This window comes from Alligator sinensis, unplaced genomic scaffold (assembly GCF_000455745.1).
Source record: "Alligator sinensis unplaced genomic scaffold, ASM45574v1 scaffold227_1, whole genome shotgun sequence".
NCBI lineage: Eukaryota > Metazoa > Chordata > Crocodylia > Alligatoridae > Alligator > Alligator sinensis.
The window spans coordinates 2,891,266-2,896,267 of NW_005841966.1; the positions used below are offsets into that span (position 1 = coordinate 2,891,266).

Sequence of the window (5,002 nt, forward strand, 5' to 3'; positions counted from 1 at the left end):
AAGACACAGAATCCTGCCATATGGACTTCTAAAGCCATTGGTACAGCTGGGTTTCTAAATATAGTTATGCTGTGATGAGGATAATATTATGTCCTACACCAGCCAAGTAATCTGTAACTGTGTCTCACGGAAGTTCTAAAAAGAAGTAGACTCAAGTGTTGCTTGATACAGAGATAAGACAAGAAACATGACTGATATTTGGGTTGATTGTTATTTACTATATCCATCTTTGGTATTCCCCAATTGACTCTAAATAAAATTATACCAACAATGAATTTGGACCAAAAGGTTATTAATCTTTACAAACTTTGTTTTTCAGTCTTGATAAATAACTGTTTAACTATAGCTGTAAAAGTGTGAAATATCATTGACGCTGTTCTATGATATGGAGGAAGGTAAGGAAATGTTTATACATTTGTTTCCAAATATCATTTTCTCAATGTTTCTCTATGTCACTTCATAATGTTAGCCTTAGATCAGATTAGGATTTTTGTTTTAATACTTTAATAGTTTACTAGAGCCTGGTTCACTGTCAAATCACTCCAGTTTTACCAGTACAATCTAATTGATTTGAATTAAATTATAGGATTGAAAACTTGACAGTAAAGCAGTTGAGTACCAGTCTCCGAACTTAACTCTATGTAATGTAGTTGTTGAGCCCCAGCTCAAGTCTGGGATCGTGCCCGGTATGCAAAATCCAATAAAGATACCAGGGGTGAAAGTATAAAGATTTATTGCTAGCAATACAAGGTGCAAGTGGAATAATTTCACGTAACAAGCACACAGATTCTTAATTCTAAGCATCTTTTATACAGGAGTATTGGACCTTCATAAGCATTCTTGTTTGCTAATTGGTTATAAAGGAGTGACGCAAGGAGTTCTTTACTGAGCATGTCTCTATACCTGTGTTTTAGCTATGTATCTCATTTACATACATGTATGTTTCATTAGCATACTTTCTCCCCACCTAGGGGCGTGATTTTTAGTATTTAAATTAGCTCTTTGTCCTAGTCCTCTGATTCTGCTTTTGTTTTCAAGCCTCCTTTATCTAAGACTGTCTCCTCCTTATCATTGCAGATGGGCATTAGTTACATAACAGAGACTTTTGCTTGGGCTTTGTATAGTGGTTTCTAGGTCAAACCTGACAGGGCCAGCCCTGGTCTCTGGAGCAGAGAGCCCAGCCCAGCCCAGTGCTGCAAAGCATATGGGATCTTGGGGGACTCTGGTTTAACTGAAAACAGGAAGTGTTCTGGGACAGACATTGCATAACCCAATTTGCCCCAAATCAGTTAAGTCTGATACTACATTCAACAGTGTTTATCTTAAACCAGTTCCACCATTTTGAAACTGGTTTATGTGCACTGAACTTATGTTCTGTTACAGGTTTAAACCAGTTTCTGATCACTTAAACTGGTTTATGTGTAATGTCTGTCCGTAGCCTTTAAGTCTATGTCTCATTCATGCTTTAGGAAACCCAAAGCAATCATCACTACAAGGCTTGTTATGTTGGTCACTGCTGAAAACCATATGTCAAGTGGGCACTCTGCTATGATATCTGGCAATGAGCACTGGGCTACTTTCAAGTCCAAGCTGAAGCCATTAATGTATTTTTCAAGGAAGCCTTTAACTTACAAAATAGCCTGTACAATTCCATGATAGCTGAGATGGTTGATTTTTTTGTTTTTCATTCTGTTCCCTAGTGTCAAAGGTACAGTCGCTCAGTGCCAGGAGTGTAGTAGTCTCAATCCTGCTCCCATATATTAAACATCTGTCTAGGTACCCTCTTATTATATGTTCTCAATATTGTATGTTTTCAGAGTTGTCAGTGTTGCATAGCCTGTCCTGAGGAACAAGGTAGGGTAAAGTGTGAATCTAAAATTGCTATGATTCATGATAACTATTGGCTATCAGAAAATCCATGATATCCATCAGAGGCTTAAATGACACAGATGACACTGGAAAGACTTAGGCCCCCACCTACACATTACACTTAAAGCATGAATAACCAGCTAATCACATCTTAAGTGGTTACCCAATCACATGTTCAATCAATTAATGCCATGATAAAAAGAGGAATAAGCTACAAAGTTATTCCACAAAATATGTGTAATAATTTTGTAGCTGCTTCCTAGTACACTGTTAATTGAACATGTGGCTAGGGGCCTCTGTGGCTGGGAGCTCTTTCAGCTCCTTATGCACATGTGGCATGGCAGGAGGTGTGATTTTGTGGATCATGCATCAGATCCGATCACTTCCTTACCTGCACATACAGAGAGGCCATTAGTGTTGCAGAGCCATTTAAAAATCTGTCCATAACCCCATTCAGACTATTAATAAAAATCACTGCTCAACATCAATAATCATGTATTGAAAGATGTAGTTACAGTGCAGTACCATAATTAGAATTAATTACAGGGATAGTTCAGTAATTACCTCTGGAGAGCCATTGACAAAACTATTTCAATAGATTTTCCTAGGCATTATTACAGAGAGAGATCCTACTGACTGTGATGTATATAATCTTTGCAAGTACAACCTTGCAATGTCATTGTTCCAGAAATGCAGGCTGGGGTATGTACTGTGGCAGTCACCAGCTGACTTTGCTGAAGTAAAGTATTGTTAAAACCTGAGTTGGGACATAAGGATATGGCTATAGTAAATAATATGGAACAGTTATTAGAGACATTGCTATTGGGTAGCTACAGTACAGTGTTGTTGGTATTTATGGCATCTAAGACTCAGAAGCCAGATTCAAAATGGATTTAAGAACCTAAAACAGGACTTTGGTGGATTTGGAGCACCTAAGCCCAAAACTTATATTCAAGCAGCCCCAGTTTAGCAGATGCCGAAACTCACTAGAATACCTCCTTGTTTGATAGTAAGTGTCATAGGTACTTGAAATTCTGCATGCCTAGAACTGCAGCAGTCCTGAACTCCCATCTAAACCTCATTGCAATCTAGAAACTAAGGAGAGCAGCATTCACATCCTATGAAGGGCAATCTCAGAGCATGCTTGACATTCAAACAGGAATGGACCTTTCGCAAAATAGCACCACTGCACAGCTCATTTTATAATATTTATAATATAATGCCCTAATTATAGCAGTCATCCAAGATGAGGTGGATACTACAGATAACATCTTTTTGTCCAGAAGCTCTGTCTTGAAAGAAAGAAATGAACAAGACTCACTTATTCTGGACAATATATATATTGGCTTTCAGGAGAGGATGCCAGGGTCTGGATCCCAAATGGAGAAAGTCACCTGCCTGGAGCCCTGACTCTGACACTGGAGCTCTGGAAAGGAGTTGGATGCTCTGCATTTCCTATTAGCTACTTCTAAGCAACTCGCTGCTTGGTATGTACATTTTGGGATCACCCTTCTGAAATGTCTAATTGCCTCCAGGAACTGTATAAGAAGCCTAGGCAACTAACTGGGTTCTAGATTTCACTCTGTAGTGCCTAAAATTGAGATGTTGCAAGGCACATTTTGTGGACATTTTATTGGATCTAGCTCCTAAACTATAGCCCCTAACTCACTGGAAAAATGTCCATTAACTTCATTGGACTTTTAACCACACATTGAATGTTATTGTCTATTTGTAATACCCTAACTTAAATTTAATTTCTGAACCCATTTTTTTATCAATTCTGTGGCCCACTACTTTGAGATGAAGACTATGTGTCCATCATAGCATGCATGAGTTCAGAATTGTCGTCAACCTGTGAACAATACTTTTGTATTATTTTTAGATTGCCTATAACATCATGTAATATAGTAAGAGAGCCTCTACCTTGCAGTCTTGCTCCTGGGCTTAATTAGTTTTTTCCACTAGCCTTTTACTTTTATCTGTTATATGTTGACCCCATAACTAGAAGAGAAGCTTAGTGAATTAAAGCAAAAGCTGGTATCAAAATGGGAGTTATTAACCACGAAATACTTAGCAGACAGAACTTATTTCCTTAAACCAAAAAGTACCTACCCATCCTGTACATATAACCTTGCTGGAATGATAAGACTTTTCTGCAGTTGGATCCCTTATGGTGGTGATGTGGTGGTGTGCTGCAGAGATTTACTAGTGCTATCAGGGTGAACTCCATGAGTGTTGTTATCTGACTCCATTAGTGTTGTTTCAAGGCTGGGTGTTACCAATCATGTCAGGCTCTCTCAGTTTGGCTGGTCTATGTATGAGCGGTCAGAATACTTATCTGTGATGATATGCTCTTAATAACCTCATTGTCACAAGAAAGAGACTGCAGGATTTGGTTCTTAGTGACAAAGAATTCAGCCAGCTCTTACTGTCTAAAAATAGTCCTAGACACTATTATCCATGACCAAGGTGCTGCTATTGGGTCATTTGCACGCATGGTACAGACATTGAACATAACCCCCAAGTCCAGTACAAAGTACTAAGGGTTCCCAAACCTCTTTTTATTAACTGGTCAAAATAGCCTTAGGGCCTTTGTACACACCACGAAATTGGCCTTTAAAGCAGTTTAAATGCCCTTTTGCACCGCTTTAATGGCTGTTTACGCTGTCGGCGACATATTGCACTTTAAATGACTTTGGGACATAGCAAAATAAAACACCTTCAAGGTGTCTTAGTTTTCTATCTAATGAAGTGCAACAGCTGTGGAGAGAAGCACTGGGCCCCATGCAGGTCAGGGGCTCTGCAGAGAGCCTGGGCAGGCAGCTCAGTGGCAGCCCATGCAGGCAGGCTCCACTGAAGGAAAAAAAAAAGGCATTCCTATTGAAGGGGGAAAAAAAGGGGGAGCCTGATTTTTTCTTTTTTTTTTCTCTCTGGAACCTGCCTGCCTGCCTGAGCTGCACAGGGGCCCAGTGCTACCCTCCACAGCTGATGGGGGCCTAGTGTTTCCCTCCACAGCTGCGGTGCCCCCTGGGAATGGCCAGGCCAGGTTCCTGTGGGCAGGTGCCACCTGGGGGGCGCCGCCACCTTGGAAGAAAGCACTAGCCCCCCAGCTGCTCAGGGACTGCTTGGCCCA

The 5,002-nt window shown here is 40.2% G+C and overlaps 1 protein-coding gene across 2 annotated transcripts in view; it reads left to right on the top strand.

Moving 5' to 3' along the window:
- Positions 1–3,170: 3,170 nt before the first annotated feature.
- Positions 3,171–5,002, top strand: part of CTXN3 (cortexin 3) — a 13,308-nt gene continuing 11,476 nt past the window's right edge. For both annotated transcript variants that reach the window (XM_025200391.1, XM_006020727.3), the window contains exon 1: positions 3,171–3,356. The gene's annotated coding sequence lies outside the window, so the exon portion shown is untranslated. The remainder of the gene's footprint in view (positions 3,357–5,002) is intronic.